Raw genomic sequence first — 18,651 nt, 5'->3', positions numbered from 1 at the left:
GCAGGCCCATGAGCACAAGTGCTAGAGGTAGATATTTCTACTTCATAACTTTCACGGATGATCTATCCAGATATGGATATGTCTATCTGATGAAACATAAGTCGGATTCATTTGAAATGTTCAAACAATTCCGAAGTGAAGTAGAAAAATAAACTGGGAAGAGTATTAAAACTCTTCGATCTGATCGAGGAGGAGAATATCTTTCTAGTGAGTTTCTCACATATCTAGGAGAGAATGGGATTCTCTCCCAATGGACTCCTCCAGGAACACCACAGCATAATGGTGTGTCTAAAAGGAAAAATCGGACTCTTTTAGACATAGTCCGATCCATGATGGATTTTGCCAGCTTGCCGATATCCTTCTGGGGATATGCACTCGAATCGGTCTGTTATCTGTTAAATAGGGTTTCAAGTAAGTCTGTAATTAAGACTCCATATGAGATATGGACAGAGTGTAAGCCAGCACTTTCACACTTTAGGGTCTAGGGGTGCCCGGCCTATGTCAAACGATTAGTCACAGACAAATTTGAACCTAGGTCTGACAAATGCACATTCATAGGATACTCCAAAGAGATCAAAAAATATTTTTTCTACCATGCTGATGAATAAAAGATGTTCGTCAGCCTTAAGGTAATCCTTTTAGAAAAGGAGTTCCTTGGTGAAGGAACCGTTGCCTCTAAGGTTGAATTTGATGAAGTTCAACAGATCGAAGGACCGACACCAATAGCTGAACCTGAGTCAGATTTGATTAGATCAGATCCAGAGCCCAATATACTTGCACCATTAAGATGATCCGATATAGTACCGCATCAGTCGGACAGATACTACGATTTCTTGGTCCGGGATGGTGATCCCATCGAACTCGATGAGAATGATGAGGATCCGATCACCTATATGTATGCAATGCAGAGACCTAATTTTGAAAAATGGCTTGAAGTCATGAAATCCGAAATGGAGTCCATAAAGGTCAACAATGTATGGACATTGGTTGACCCACCCGAAGGGGTTAAACCCATTGGGTATAAATGTGTGTTCAAAAGGAAAAAGGGCGCAGACGGAAAGGTGGAGACCTATAAAGCTCGTCTGGTTGCCAAGGGGTATCGTCAACGTTATGGTATTGACTATGATGAGATATTTTCTCTTGTGGTAATGCTCAAATCTATTCGGATAATGCTTGCAATAGCTGCCCATCTGGATTTGAGATCTGACAAATGGATGTAAAGACAGCTTTTCTGAATGGAGAGCCGACCGAAGAGGTGTATATGATACAACCTGAGGGGTTTACATCCACAGATGAGTCCAAGATGTGCAAGCTTCAGAGATCCATTTATGGATTGAAGCAAGTTTCTCGGAGTTGGAACATGCATTTTGATAAGGTGATCAAAACGTATGGCTTCGTTAAGAATGGAGAAGAGCCATGCATCTATAAATGGGCAAATGGTCAAGTTGTAGTATTCCTTGTCTTATACGTGGATGACATTCTCTTAATCGGGAATGACATCTTCGCACTACAGGGAATAAAAATTTGGTTGTCATCACAGTTCTCCATGAAGGATTTGGGTGAAGCATCCTATATTCTAGGGATGAAGATCTATAGGGATAGATCTAAAAAGATGCTTGGGTTATCCCAGTCCACGTACATAGACACTGTGCTGAAGAGGTTCAGCATGGAGAATTTCAAGAAGGGCTATCTACCGATAGGTCATGAAATTTCTCTCTCTAAGAAGGATTGTCCGACAACTCCTGAAGAGAGAGAGCGTATGAGTAGAGTCCCATATGCTTCGATCGTGGGATCTATCATGTACGCCATGACATGTACAAGGCCAGATATGGCATACTCACTAGGAGTAGTGAGTAGATACCAATCTGATCCTGAAGAAAACCACTGGAAAGTGATTAAAGCCATCTTTAAGTATTTGAGAAATACTAAGGACCAATGGTTGGTTTATGGCGAGTCAGATCTGAAACTTGTGGGGTTCACAAACTCTAGCTTTCAATCTGACCATGATGACAGCAGAAGCGTGTCGGATTATATCTTTACTCTGAATGGTGGAGCCATCTGCTGGAAGAGTTTCAAGCAGCATACTATGGCAGATTCTGTTTGTGAGATGGAGTACATTGCAGCATTGGATGCCGCGAAGGAAGCTGTGCGGCTGAGAAAATTCATCACCGAGCTCAGAGTAGCACCCTCCCTCGATGGTCCGGTCCTGCTCTACTACGACAGCACTGGTGCCGTAGCTCAGGCGAAGGAACCCAAAGCACACCAGCGGACGAAGCACATTTTGCACCACTTTCACCTGATCTGGAGGATCGTAGATCGAGGTGACGTCGATCTTCAGAAGATCGACGGAAAGGAGAACCTGATCGACCCCTTCACTAAAGCCCAGGCGATAAAGGAGTTCGACAACCATAAGTCAAAGATGGGTATTAGATACTATGCTGAGTGGATTTAAAACAAGTGGGAGTTATTGAGAAATGTGTTTCAAAAGTCAATCGTCAGCCTGTTGACGGTTGAGCAATCTTGTATGGTAATTAATTTGTTAATAAATAAAATATATTTGGGATTTTTATCATAAGCTTTCATCTTCTAATGAACTCCATTGTTATGATGAAGTCCTTAGGACTATTTAGATTCGATAAAGAGAGGATTTATCGATTAGTCCTTAAAACTGTTCACGACCAAATGATAGGCTGTTAATAAGGATGATAGCTTCTATCGAGCATAGGTCGCTGTAGGCCATATGGGTTGGTTGTCTTCTTAACCAAGGAGTGTAAAGATACTGGTATGACATACAGGTGACATGTAAGGGTACATCATCATTGAATGTGAGCAACTCCAGAGCATTCTGCTGTCGGAAATATCTCTGATGGGATATAGATATAAGTGTCCCTTAGACCTGAGATCACCTCAGTGACTTGCAAGCAACTCACTGTGCTTTGAAACTGGACTAACAAAATTTTTAATTCAGTGAAGGAAGGCTTCTGGGCATAGTCAAGTACTTGCGAAGTTATAGTGTGATCAAGATGGGATTGACCACTCCAAGAGTTGGAGAAGAATGAGTCACTGTATTTCAATTTAGCAAAATCTTGGCTAGGGTAATCCATCAGATGGATTTGATATTTTGAAATACAATGTGGACAACCTGATCAGAGTTGACAGTTGAACTCTGAGGTATCCTATGATCATTTTGGTCAAGGGTATGAATTATATGAAAACTATATCCGCATGGGTTCTAAGGATGTTGTTCTACACATTCGATCTATCCGATCGTCGGTTACCATTGCTAGATGGTCACTTCGATTGGTACAAAAATTTATTCCTGTGCTACCAGCTTAGGTTCGGACCTATGAGATCACACACATTAATGTTTATGATCCGATCAGATAGTTGATCAACGATTAAGAATTATTCTAGGGTTAAATGATCAATACGATTGACATTTAACCTAGTGCAAGTGTTGTCGGAGGATCGATTAGCAATTTGATTGCTAATTAGCTTAATTTGATTAAGACAATGAGCTGAGATTAAGTCTAATTGAATATGATTTAATTAGATTTAGTTTGGGCTTGATTGGATCAAGTCCAATTGATTTATTGGATAAGCCAAGTGTAAGGAGAAAACTAGTCCTAGTTCAATTAGGACTTGGATCAACCCAATTTCTAATTTGATTAGAAAATTAAATTAGATTTAAATCTAATTTAATCTTATTAAATTAGATTTTTAATTAGGTTAAGACCTATTTTAATTGGGTTGATTTAATTTTGGTTTGATTTGATTTGAGAAATCAAATTAAAACAAGCCATAAGATAGAATCCTAGTAAGACTATGATTCCACCTTGCGCCACATAAGCCCCCCCAAGCCCCCTCTCTTATTCCATGCCAATCCCCTCTTATTTTGTGTGACAAAAGCCCTCTCCCAGGTCTTTCCCATGTCCAAAGATTTTCTCTCTTCTTTCATACATGGAAAGTGGTTGTGGATCAAATCAAAGTAGGAATAAGTTTGGATTTTAAATTCTATGAGATAGAGTTTTAGAAATCCAAAACTCTTTTCTTTTTGCATTGAATTTATCCAAATTTTTTTTGAAATTTTTGTGGCTTTTATAAAACATATTGTGCACCCTTTTCTGGTGGTCCATGCACAAAAATAAGGAGGACACACCCATGAGTTGGGCACCCCTTATCTTGCCATGTTTGGATAAGCCTTGATTAGGTATTTGATCTAGACAAAGACTCTATCATATCTCTCTCTATAAAATGAGTTTCTTCATGAAAGTTTTGTAGATTATATAAATTTGAGATACCTTTAGGGCATCTAGAAATTAAAGAGAAAGACCTTTGGGTCGTGGAGATATAATAGACACAAGATGGGGTGTCTAGGAGAGAGTAAAGAGTAGAAGAAGAGGGTCTTCTTCTAGGGTTGTTAGTTTCATCTCTTCCCTTCCTCCATCTTGAGTTTTTCTGAGAGTGTCTTAGATCTAAAACTACTCTTTCTATTTCTCATCTTTGGAAGAGCCCAAATCAAGAAGAAAGAGGCACTTGATCAACCATCGAAGAAGGATCAGCGCAGTACTAGCATACTGTGCTAATTTTCTGAAGTAGGACTTCTGATCGAGATTCGTGGGCTCGTGTGGATGACTCCTGAAGATTGGATGCATGTACGGTTTGCAACATCATTCTCAAGCCCGGATTAGCAAGGTTAGAACGTCTAACTTGCAAGGTAATAGATTTGATCTATTGTTTAATGCATACATTAGATGTAGTATAGAAACATGTTGATATGATCAACATATAGTTCATGCTCTATATATTTTAATTTTTGATTTAATGCTATGTAATAATCATATAATAAGATCTTAGATCTAGAGATTCTCTAATTTTAAAAAATAAATTTTGATTTATTTTAGTCTTCCGCTGCCTGATCTTGAAAAAATTTCAAGATCTAACCCTGAAACCCTAGATCTGGTTCCTACATAATGGTGGAAGACCTACGAACTTAATATTTATGGAGAGATTTGAGTTTGGATCTCATCTAATCAGTCATCATATGACTGATCTAACTGACATGGGCTAAATCAGATTGCTAAGCAAACTAATTCAAGACTCAATCTTTAAAATTGACCAAGTGGAGATCGGTGGGGGTCCCCCCGTTGCCTTCCTTAGACACCAATGAATTGACATGGTCGGCTAACGAAACTAATTAAATAATCATATCTTATTAACTTACCTTAAACATCAATAGGTCGATTGATCAGAATTGGTTGGCTTAAGCGAATCGGACTTAAACCAATGAGCCAAATTAGGTCCTTAGGTTAATCGATTCTACATGTGAGACTCGATCGATTTGATCAACAATAATTATATGATCATTAACTTAATTGATCTAACTCAATTTAATACATGACTCAGTTTGACCAATTACTTAATCAAATTAGACTCATATGACTCAAATCAAAAACTTTAAATGTAATCCTATTACGTGACCTAATTTTTGATTTTCCCATAACAAAAATTTTCATGCACAAACACAAATTTTAGATTCTAAAACTATATTTTAGATCTAAATTAATTATATAAAAATAAGTTTTAGAATATAAAAATAATTTTCAAGTTTTAGCATACAAACATATATCATATATATGCATGTAAAATCAGATCTAAATAAAATTTCAGATCTTAGTATGATGTCATATATCTCATATACTAAATATGGATTAGATTAAAAATAAATTTATGATCTAAAAATATAATCATATATCACATATATGTATATATATATATATCAAAATTTAGATCATATAAAAATTTTAGATTTTATGCATGCATCTATGTATCACATGAATATGGACTAGAACTCTTTCTAAATCAAAATTTAGATCTACGCATGCAATTATATATCATCTATATATTATAATATTAAATCTAAAATTAAATTTTAGATTAGTTGATCCATCTATATATCTCATGTATTAAAGAAAAAATTAATTTTGAAATTTTTTCAAAAATATGTGTGTCAAAATTTAGCATATGAAAACCCGTGGCTCTAATACCACTGTTGAAATTCTTGGTTTGGTGCATGCATATGTATTTTAAAATTTTTATTTTTTAAATATCATAATGAAGAATAAGATTAAAATACTTTTAATCTAAATTTTGCATGCATAAAAATATAAAACCACATAGATCTATTTCATATGTTAAAATTGATATATGCTGAAATTCAGATTGTGATCAAATCACATACCTGTTTCACAATCCTTTTCTTCAAAACTGAATCTGAAAGAGATGAGACTCTCTGTTAGCTACAAAAGTATCTAGTCTTTATGAATATTCACTTGAGATTAGCCTGGAACAGCCTTCTATAATCTAAATTTTGATTCTTCAAAATTCAGCATGCTGAATCTGAACGAAGCCTGGATCGCGATCAACACTTGATCTTTCTCCTTGATCTTCTTCTTCTTCTCTTCTTTAGAGTTTTTTCATACTATGTGTTGCTACTAGATGTTAGAAACCAATAAGAAAAAGGCACCCTAACTCTTTTGGACATGAAACTTCTTGGGACGTGTGTCTCAAGGAAGGGGTGTATAGAACACCCAAGAGAAGAGAAAGGGAGAGGAAGAGAGGGCATGAGGAGAGCTTTTGGGTGTGAGGGACTGCTGGTTTTGATGCTCTAGGGACCTTAGGAGAGATTTCTTTAAATAGATATAAGTATTGAATCCTATTCAATTTTATAATACAAGTGCTACTTGCATTAGGATTCCTATTAACTTAAGTTATCCAACTTACATTAGGAAGCCTATTAGGCACGAACTATTGGAGCCCTTGCACTCATAATTAGACACCCTCTTTTGCACCCAAGAGACACCCCATATGAAAATCAAAGGCCCTCTAATTAATGGACATGCCCAAATTGAACAAATCAAAGTGGCACCCCATAATAACTATCAAGGAGATTCATAAGCGACTTACACCCTTAATTTATATGATCCATAACCTTAGACATCCAACAATTAGAGTCTCATGAATCTTATTTATGTAGGTTATTAGTAGGTAATTAAGTTAGAATTATCTTATTAAATAAGTAATCTCAATGAAAAGAAAAATTGGATCCAACCATGTGCTAGCAAGATTACTATGAGTCTAATGGGTTTCTCTAAACCCAATTGACATTTCATAAGCTTAATTTCTTATTTCAAGCCTAATCTCTTTGTTGTGTGATCTCATAGGTTCAATTCTATCTAGTAGTGAGATATACAATGATCTCTATCATTATATCATTGAAACTCTTTTCAATGGATAGAAATAATTTCACTCCAACTCAACAAAGATTGTCGATCCAGAACAACCCTAGTGAGCTCTCACAATCCACCAGTGACACCTAGCAGTATGTAGTGGCAATCCAGTAGAACTAAAATAAATCTCTAGGTGTAGTTAACATGTGATTTAGTCCCTCTATCGTGAGTTTCGACTATATGGTAGGTCATGGATAAATTATCAAACCTTAACATCAGTCATATGATAGATTGATTAGCTTAAGTCCAGTTGTGACTTTTATGAAAACTTTTTTTCATCAATCACACTGCTGTGGTCACAGATTCTTGGACTTAGCCTTTCAAATACCATAGGACTACTCTCTATCAAGATCGATAGATCCTATCTTGATGCGCACCCCACTCCTATAGTGGATCAACTGTCACTAACATCCACTACAAGGACTCATTGAGATCCATATTTTTATGTCAATCAAACTCCAACGGCCTCATTGCGAGTAGCAGTACCATCTCAAGTCAAAAGATCAATCACACAACTACAGCATCGAGACAATCACTGATGATTGAATAAAAATCCAAGTGATCTCTCGTATAGTCATGCTCAGTGCTAGTTGTTCTCTAACAACTACCCGCACTTGTCGCCTTGTGTCTCTACACAGTAGATTAGAGACCCATCTATCTCGAAGGAAGTGATTTGTGTGTCAGTCTATCCAGATCCATTATCATCCTCATGATGATCCTATGATCGGGAGCATTTAAGAATTAAATATATCCTTAATTCTTAACACTTTGAGAATATATATCGAAGCTAATTATATAGATGATTCAAGGATACATCACACTTGAATGAAAAAAAAAATTCTTTTATTGATCATATCAATATATTAAGTACAAAATTATATCCTAGATTTATTACAATATGTCAGCCATATTGACTTCTAGGACATACATCTAATAGTATGGACTTTGGTTGATGCACCAGAGGGTGTGACCCCTATTGGATGTAAATGAGTCTATAAGAAAAAGATTGAAGCAGATGGCCAAGTTGAAACGTATAAAGCCAGATTGGTGGCTAAAGATTTTAGGCAAAAATAGGATATTGATTATGATGAAATATTTTCATATGTTGCCATGCTCAAATCTATACGGATTATGCTTGCAATAGCAGCATACCATGATTATGAAATTTGATAAATGGATGTAAAAATTATCTTCCTTAATAGTTATCTTGAGGAAGAGCTTTACATGTCTCAGCTAGAAGGATTTATCTCAAAATGGAGATCAAATAGGTATGCAAGCTTAAGAAATCTATTTATGAATTAAAGTAGGCCTCGAGAAGTTGAAACATCTACTTTGATATTACAGTCAAAGAGTTTGGCTTTATCAAAAATATGGATGAACCTTGTATATACAAGAAGACTAGTGGGAGTGCCATTGTCTTTTTAGTTTTATATATGGATGACATATTTCTCATTGTAAATGATATCCCAATGTTATAATCGGTCAAGACCTAGCTATCAAGTAAGTATTTCATGAAGGATTTGGGTGAAGCATCCTATATGGTAGATATAAAAGTCAATAGGGATAGATCTAAGAGAATGTTATGCTTGTCCCAATCCAGGTACATAGATTTAGTGCTAAAAAGGTTTAGTATGGATGGGAGTAAAAGAGATTACTTACCCATGAGTCAAGGCATACATCTCTCTAAAAGGATATCTCCTAAAACACCAGAAGAGAGAAATAGAATGAGTTCTATTCCTTATGCTTTGGCAGTAGGGTTGATCATGTATGCTATGCTATGTACCAGGCCTGATGTTGCCTATGCCTCAGGCATAGTTAGTAGATTTTAGGCTGATCTAGGATAAGATCATTGAAAAGTAGTGAAAAATATTCTTAAGTACTTGAGAAAGACTAAAGATATTTTTCTAGTATATGGAGGATCTGATCTGAAACTAGAAAGTTATTCTGACTCTAATTTTCAATCAGATCCTGATGATAGTAAGTCCACTTCACAGTATGTTTTTACTTTTAATGATGGAGCAATTAGTTGAAAAAATTCTAAGTAGCAGACTGTAGCTGACTCAACTACGAGGTAGAGTCATAGCTGCAAATGAAGCCACCAAAGAAGCAGTCTTGATAAAGAAGTTCATCGCTGAGTTGGGTGTCATTCCTAAGATTGAGAATTCAGTATCATTTTGCTGTGATAATACTGGAGCAGTTGCTCAAGTAAAAGAATCGAGATCTCATCATAAATTCAAGCATATTTTAAGATGCTTTTATCTCATTCATGAAATAATCGAAAGATAAGATGTTGTCATTGAATGAGTAAAAATAAAGAACAACATAGCAGACTCATTCATTAAGGCTCTACCACAGCAGCAGTTCGATCGCCACCTCGATTGTATGAGGATAAAATATAAGAGTGATTGACTTTAGTATATGTGAGAGATTGAAAGGAATATGCCCTACAAATCAATCAAAATTTATATTTTGATAGGTTTTCCTTGTAGTCTTCCAGACTCATGTAATTGACCCTTCATAAATAAAAGATATTTTTCATCATATGCTGTATCTTACTTTTGTAATGATTATGATGAACTCTATAAATTAAGACAATGATTTTAGGGTTATGATGAGATCATACTAATGAGATCTAAAATCCTAAAAATATTGATCTAGAATATTTCTAGTCATAGGATCATTGAGTAGGAGATCAATATTTCGGATAGACTAGCACTTCATATATATGCTCGATGGAGAGGGTGACGGATCTCATAAGCCATTTGTATGAGACACAAATACAAAAAAATGGGTGCTCATTAGAGAATAAGTTCAATGAATTGATCCAACTTAAGACACATCTTTTGAAATTTACTTATCCGTCAAAAGATATTTTCTTATAGTGGGAGTTGTACATATAATCCTTTGACCTGAGACTACCATAGAACCTTGTATACATAAATCTATATTTTGGTTCATACTTATTTATGACTTGGTCATGTACAGGGTGATCTGGATATGGTGGAATGTGTATGGAGGTTGTGAGTAGGTCAACATGAAATCGATCACTCCTGGTAAGTGAAGATCGCATCCTACTTGCTCTGATCGATTGATGATTTTGAAAGTCTTTGATCAAAGAAGAATAAAAATTAGGAAGAGTTTGTAATATTTTATTAATCAAATCATCATTAAAAATTAAGAGAAATATAAATATGATATTAGATTTGACATCATTCTATATCCAGAGTCATATTCAGGATGCAGGGAGATCGAAGGATCGAATTGCACGGTAACTTTTCACTGAAAATATTTTCAATATTTTTATTAAAATTTTATATCTTTTAGATAGTATGATATGTTACTATACATCAATCTTATCTTGTAGGTTTGATCAAATTAAAGAGTTTAATTTGATCGTCAATTAGAAAGAGTTCTAATTGCTGAAATCGGGTTAGCTTGATTGGATCTAGATCGGTTAGATTAAATTCTAATCAAATCAGATTGACTTACACTCAAACCCACTGCTAACTAGATATGAAACCAATGGGTCACACACAAAGAAACTTGGTCAGGGTCTAATTGGATTAGATCATATTTGCAAAATAGACATGCTAGCATATGTTGCAAATTCTAGCTCCTTATTTCGAATCAGGTTCGAAATTGATTCCAGATTGGGCTAATTAAATCTAAATTAATTCAAACTAATTTAGGGTTTGAGTTGGGTCAGCCCTTCGCTATATGTACCAAAAATTTAAAGTCAAGAAACTAGATGCCCATGCATCAAGAATTTTTCTTGTGCGTGGAATTCAATTTTGTGTGCAAGACATGAGTTGGCATCCCATGAGATAGGTTGCCCCTTCCTCAAGCTTATCCATATGTTCCATGATGAAAAAGATACTCAAAGATTCTTGCATTAATTTTGAGCACATAGGAATCCTTCTGTGGCTTAATCATCTTCTGGTTTAATCATAAAAATTGATTGAAGTTTGAAAACTAGCCTAATCTGTCCATGCGCCTAACCTAGAGTCCATTTTTTGAAGGATTCTAATCTATTTGTCATGCCACATTTTATCTCCAGATTTTTTCCATGCAAACTCCTAGTTAGCACCTACAATTTGGTCCATTGGATGGGCAAACTGCACTGATGTGTGGTGGAGAAACATTGCGCCATGGGAAGCTGTGCAACGCATCGGAGAATCATCGAGAAAAAATATTTCAAAGAGTCCTTCTACGTGAAGCATCTCTCAGATTTTTTTCGATGATTGCCTGATGGGCATGAAAAATTAGCTTGGGGCATGAGATAATTTTAAGAGATGCAAGATGGCACGTGGAGAGGGTGCAAGACAAATCCATAGGCATCCCATCGCTAACTATTTAAAGGGGTTGCACCGGAGATTTGTTTCATTCAAATCTCTTATTCCTATCTCTTCTTTCTTACACACTCTCCCTATTATCTAATTAGTTTGTTCCTTCTCTTATTAGGATAAGTTCAAAAATAGTAAGGATAAATTTGATTTTAGGACAAGAGCCTAGGAAGAGATATAAGGAAGGCAAGGAGAGAAGAAAGGTAGGGATAGGAAGGCTAAGATGAGAGAAAGAAGGTCTTGAGGTCTTGTTGCCCAAGAAAATTTTCTAAGTTAGAATTTTAGAGGAAGAATTATCTTAAGGAGTTGGTGTCTTGATCATAGCCCTGTGTGGATCACCGTTGGAGGGCGAACACTTAGGCACCTGGTGGAGATTCTGTCGAAATTTTGAATAAGCATTTCAGGTATTCTTCTATGGCTTGAATTTTATTATGAATATATATTTTATGATTGTTAATCATTAAGGAGGTACTGGTTTAAGGGTTTAATATTTAAGATTTTATAATTTAAATTTTAAAAACCATTATGCTTTCGCTATGCATGCTCACTTTGAAACCCTACATTTAGGCCTCCAATGATCACCATACTAATGGATCCATTATCACTTAACTTAATGGGAGGCTATGATTTAGTTATCACCATAACTATCTCATTTTAAAAATCTAATAATTTAAAAAAATTAATTTTTGAATTAAGAGAAGAGAAGAAAAGAGATCAACCAGTAAACCACAATCCTCCTACTGACTTCAACAAGTCATTGAATTGGATTAGGGTCATGCTGGTTAAAATGACACCTTGATCAATCACACTGATCAACCTTAATATCATGGGTCAGCTCAAATCACTTAGCGATCTAATCAAAACATAATTCACCAAATTGGCTAGGTAAGTGAGATCGGTGGGAGGGTATGATAAGCTTGCCTTAGACACCATCGAAATGGCTAGATAAGCCGCTCCCAATTAAAAACCACCGATCGAAATGCCAAATTTATTTTAGATACTAATTGGTAAATTAGTTTTGATTTGATCAGTCAAATAATTCAGGTTCAACCACTGAGCTACAATCAAGGTCCATTTGGTCTAATCGAAGACATGGACTTGACCATCTGCTGTAGGAGGAAAACCGCTTTTCCTCGTAGGATCTTCCAGATTTCATCAAATCTGGGATGGAATAATTTAAAAAAAAAATTTATCCTACATATTTTAGATCTAATTTTCTAGATCTAATTTTATTATCTAATATTTAAAATCTAAAATTACATCTAAAACTATGATGAAAGAAGAAGTACCTCAAGGGTAATCTGACTACCCTATAGATAATCTCTGCACAGTCTGAGGTTCTGATGGAGCCACGCAAGTGCCTGGCTTCTACCGGTATCCACTCAGATAGGATCTAGAACATATTCTCCTCATGAATCTATGCTCCAAAAATTAGATCTAAATCTGATTAGGAAGATCTTCAAAAGTCTTCCTGAAGTTGGAGTAGCAGCCTTTCGAAGAAGTCCTGCAGCCTTCTGTTCCAGACGTCACAACGCCTTGGATCTTTGCCAGATGGACGTCCAACTTTTTGGATGTGAAGAGGGGAGGAAGGAAAGCATGGAGGATATAGAGAAGAGGGGAGGGGAAAGTATCTATTGGGTTTTGTGCATAAAATAATTTCTTTCCCGAAACCCTAGGTGCAGCAGGGTTTATATAGACCCTGTATGCTGCGCAGTGCCACATCATTCAACCAATCAAAAAATTTTAATAAATTTTGAAAAAATTTTGATTGGTGGAGTGATATCATCTGATCACATCATATAAGAACCTCACCCTCTCTCCTAAGTTGGCACCGACATTGGATAAGCTCAATTAAGGTGGCGCAAAAGAGTCCATGTTTATCAGGACTCTTTGGTTCTTATCCATTTGGGGCGCCCACTAAAATCCAATTGGGCTCATGCCATAATCTAATTATGGCACCCAATTCAATTAGGTTTTTGCATGTGGACACTCCACAAAAATTCTCCAATGAGTTCTCTTCAGTTTAAGATCCATATGTCAATATTTGACAGATGTCCTAAAATGAAATTGGCAGGTGACAGGAATTAGCAGGTGCTTGTCTTAAATTCATCTCATGAATTAAGACAAGCCTTTTCTGAGCTGGACAAACTTCATTTAGACTGAGAGAAACCTTTCAAAGGTTCTCTGGGTGAGTCAAATCATATTTGGCTCAGTAGAGACAGAAAAGATTACACGAGAAGAAAATTAGGCTCAATCAAGTGCTAGCACGATTTCCTTGAACCTAATTGGATCTAATCCAAATCAATTGAGTTAGACCAATTGATGATATCTAGACCCTAACCCTTGTTTATGTGATCTAGTTAGGTTCAATTCCATATGATAATGAGATATGTCGTGATCTCATTATCGACATCATCGAAATTTCTTTCGATGGACCAGAACTCTTCTGATTCAGACAATTAGAATGATCGATCATCAATATCATTCATATTGCTCCCAAAATCCACCAGTGACAACGAGCAGTATATGGTGGCAACCTATCAGAACTAAAGATGAATCTCTCGGTGCAGCTACCTGTGTGATTGAGTTCCTCTATCATGAGTCCCAACTGAATTAGGGTTAAGGTGAACTCGTTAAACCCAACATCAGTTATATGAGTTAATCGATTGATCCGAGTCCGATGTGAAACCTTAATAGAAAATTTTTTTCTATTATTTCACTCTGCCATGGCCATGGGCTTAAGAACTCAATCTTTCGATCATCATAGGACTACTCCTCTCATCTATTGAGATTGATAGATCCCATCTTGGTGCGACCTAGTTCCTACAATGAATATGCTACAGCCAACATACACCTCAGGGTTTTGAATGGCTAGGAGATCGAGTTATGGTGTAGTCAAACTATAACACACTCAAGGTGAACTGTCGATGCACCTCAGGTCAAAGAACTAGACACACAACTGCAGCATCGAGCTAGTCATTGACGAGAAGGTAGATTTCCTTATGACTGCTCGAAGTGGTCACACTCAGTACTCTCATTCTCAACGAATATCTATACTCTCACTCTGGTGTCTTTACATTGTAGACTCAAGATACATCTATCCTAAGAAAGCGATCGTACACCAACCTTCCGGATTGATCACCATCCTCGTGACGATCTTATGGTCAGGAGCTGTTTATGAGTTAGTTATGTAAATTTATGCCTTAAATTTTCAACTCTTGAAAATATGAATTTACATTCCTACTAACTCAAAGGATGTATTACAGACACAATGTACATAATGTGATAGAAGAATAACCCTTTTATTCATTTATAGTCAAAATTATAAATTTGCCCTTAGATCTGTACAGGAATGTGTCAGTCGATCTGGCATCTAGGGCACACATCTAACAAACTCCCACTTGACCTAATGTCAATTGGCTACATATCTAAGTCCCATCTTCTCAAGGTGGGCTTCGATCTTCTGTTGGCCTAATAGCTTAGTCAGTGAGTCTGCCACATTATCTGCGGAGTCGACTCTTTTGACCTCGACATAAGCCTTTTCGAGGTAATCACGGATCAGATAGAATCGCCGCTCGATGTACTTGGACTTCTGGTGAGACCTTGGCTCCTTAGCTAGGGCTATGGCATCATTATTGTCACAGTAAAGAGGTATGGCATCCGATGACATCACTCCAAGCTCTGCAGCAAACTTCTTATACCAGAATACCTCCTTCGCAACTTTTGATGCAGCAATATACTCTGCCTCCATGGTGGAATCAACAATCACCGTCTGCTTGGAACTCTTCCAGCTAACTGCACCACCATTGCAAATGAACAGACTTCCAGATGTTGATTTTCGATCATCTATATCAGACATAAAGTCTGAGTCTGTATATCCCTGAATCTGGAGTTCTCCATTCCCAAAGACTAGAAACATATCCTGAGTCTTTCTCATGTACTTAAGGATACATTTCATAGAAGTTCAGTGCTCTTCTCTTGGATTCGACTGATATCTGCTTGTGACACTCACAGTATGGGCTATATCAGGTCATGTACATAGCATGGCATACATAAGGCTCCCTATTACCGAAGCATAAGGGATCTTGCTCATGTGTTCAATCTCCTCAGGTGTGCTAGGGCACATCTTCTTGGAGAGATGAATGCCATGTCTAAAAGGCAATAAACCTCTTTTGAAGTTTTTCATGCTAAACTTTTTTAGCATCTCCTCTATGTACATCTTCTGTGAAAGTCTGAACATCCTATTTGGTCTATCTCTATAGACCTTAATACCCAGTATAAAGGATGCCTCTCTTAGATCTTTCATAGAGAACTCCTTAGACAACCATACTTTGACTAAGGTCAACATGGGAATGTCATTCCCAATTAGGAGGATATCATCTACGTACAATATGAGGAAGACAACGGAGCTCCCACTGACCTTTTTGAACACACATGGTTCCTCCTCGTTCTTGATGAAATCAAACATTTTGATCACATCATTGAAATGAGTATTCCAACTCCGAGATGCTTGCTTAAGTCCAAAAATGGACCTTTGCAGCTTGCAGATCCTGTGATCATTATCACTGGAAGTGAAACCAAGTGGCTGTTCCATATAGATATCTTTCTCAAGATATCCATTTAAGAATGCCATTTTCACATCCATCTGCTATATTTCATAATCGAAATAGGCTGCAACAGCAAGCAATGTGCGGATGAATTTTAGCATGGCTACGGACGAGAAGGTATCCTGATAGTCAATACCTTCATACTGACTATAACCTTTCACTATGAGCCTAGCCTTGAATGTCTCTACATTCCTATCTGCACCTATTTTTCTCTTGAAGATCCATTAACCCAATAGGTACAATACCTTCAGGTGGATCTACCAAGGTCCAGACTTGGTTTGAGTGCATCGAGTCAATTTCTGATCTCATTGCCTCTAACCATTTCTCGGAGTCGATATCTGATATCGCCTCATCATAGGTCTTGGGATCATCACCATGAACCCCATTTTCCGTGAGGAACATTTCCTCTACATCCTCTTGTATGGTACCTAAGTATCTTTCAGGAGGACGAAAAACCCTAGTTGATCTACGAGGTGGAAGAGGTTGTGTTAAGATTGATTTTGATTGATTAGGTTCCTCAGGTTCTTTAGCTCGTTGCTCTTGGGAGATATTCTTCTTGAGCTTAATTATTTTTTCGATGCCACCATCTTGAATAAACTATTTTTCAAAAAAAATAGTATTTCGACTCACAATCACATTGTGGTCTTCTAGAACATAAAAATAGTATCCTAATGACTCTTTAGGATATCCTATGAATCGAGCTCTAAAAGATCTGAACTCTAACTTGTCTGCCTGCTGTCTCTTGACATGAGCCGGACAACCCCAAATTCTGAGATGATTCAGACTTGGCTTCTTACCATGCCATATCTCATATGGTATAGTAGGAACGGTTTTAGAGGAAACCCTATTCAATACATAAATTGCTGTCATGAGACAATGTCCCCAAAGAAATTCAGGAAGGTCTGTGAAGCTCATCATGAAACAGACCATATCTAATAGGGTTCGATTTCTCCGTTCTTAAACCCCGTTGAGTTGAGGTGTTCCAAGTGGAGTCCATTGAGAGACTATACCATTGTCCTTAAAATAGTCTAGGAACTCCCGACTAAGGTATTCACCACCTCGATCTGATCGAAGAACCTTAATGGGCTTTCCTATTTATTTTTCTACCTCATGTCTGAATTCTTTGAACCTTTCAAAAGCTTCAGACTTGTATTTCATTAGAAACACATACCCGTACCTAGACATATCAACGGTAAAGGTAATGAAGTAGATTTAATTGCCTCTAGTCGGCACATCAAATGGACCGCACACATCCGTATGTACTAGGGCAAGTAGGTCTATGGCCCTTTCCCCATGTCCCACAAAAAGAAGCTTGGTCATTTTGCCTTGAAGGCATGATTCACAAATCGGATATGACTCGGAAGTCAATGGACTCAATAGTCCAGATTTTTCCAATTTGTTAACCCTATCTTCCGCTATATGACCTAGCCTTAGGTACCATAGATACCTATCATTTAGACTATCTCTAGGCCTTTTAATTTTTATGGCATTCATATTTTGCTCGATATTAAATACAGATACATCAATATGTAGCTGATAGAGACCGTTAATAAAAAAACCATCTGTAACTTTATTATTTTCATAAAATATGTTACAATGATCCTTATGAAAGCTAATCACATAGCCTTCTTGTGCTAAACATGAAATAGAAATCAAATTCCTGCTTACTGCAGGCACATAATAACAGTCTCTAAAAAATAAATCTAATCCTAACGGTAATCACAGAGGGTAGGTTTCCACGACCACAGCAGCAACTCTTGCTCTGTTCTCGATGTGTAGGATCATCTCTCCATCCCTCAGCCTCCTGCTCTCCTCAAGACCCTGCATAGAAGTGCACAAATGAGCACTAGAACTAGAGTCAAGCACCCAACTAGATGCAGAAGAAATCGTAAGGTTAGATTCTAAAATGAGCATGATGTATTGCATTTTTATAGTAATTATTATTATTAGTTTTAATAATTTTGATGAAATTGATATAATAATTAACTAAATAAATGTAAGAACCTGATATGTTTTATGTCAATTGCAGGTAATTGAGCCAGGTCACACCTAATTGGGCTTAACCATATTTTAAAGGTCAAATTAAGTGAAATTGGTTGAGTCCGATTCAGCAGGGTTTGTCATCCAGAGTTATCAGGTCTTGCATCAAAATCAGAGTCCACCTCAAAGCAGAATAACCAAATCAAGATATCAAATGGACCCCACACCTTATCCTTTTTGGCATCATCAGCCAGAAAAGAAATTAGAGATGCAAAAAATAAATCAAGCAGTTAATCTCTCCCATCTAGTCAACCAATCTAAATTTTAGATATTTTGGTGTGAGGACCCCTAAAAGGTAAGCTACAGGACCCCAAATTGAGCAAGATTAGATCCTACAGAATTTTGAGAGAAGCAAGAAAGGAACATAATTTA

The sequence above is a fragment of the Elaeis guineensis genome, chromosome 1 (assembly GCF_000442705.2).
Source record: "Elaeis guineensis isolate ETL-2024a chromosome 1, EG11, whole genome shotgun sequence".
NCBI classification, from domain to species: Eukaryota; Viridiplantae; Streptophyta; class Magnoliopsida; order Arecales; family Arecaceae; genus Elaeis; species Elaeis guineensis.
Note: the sequence above shows the minus strand (reverse complement) of the source record.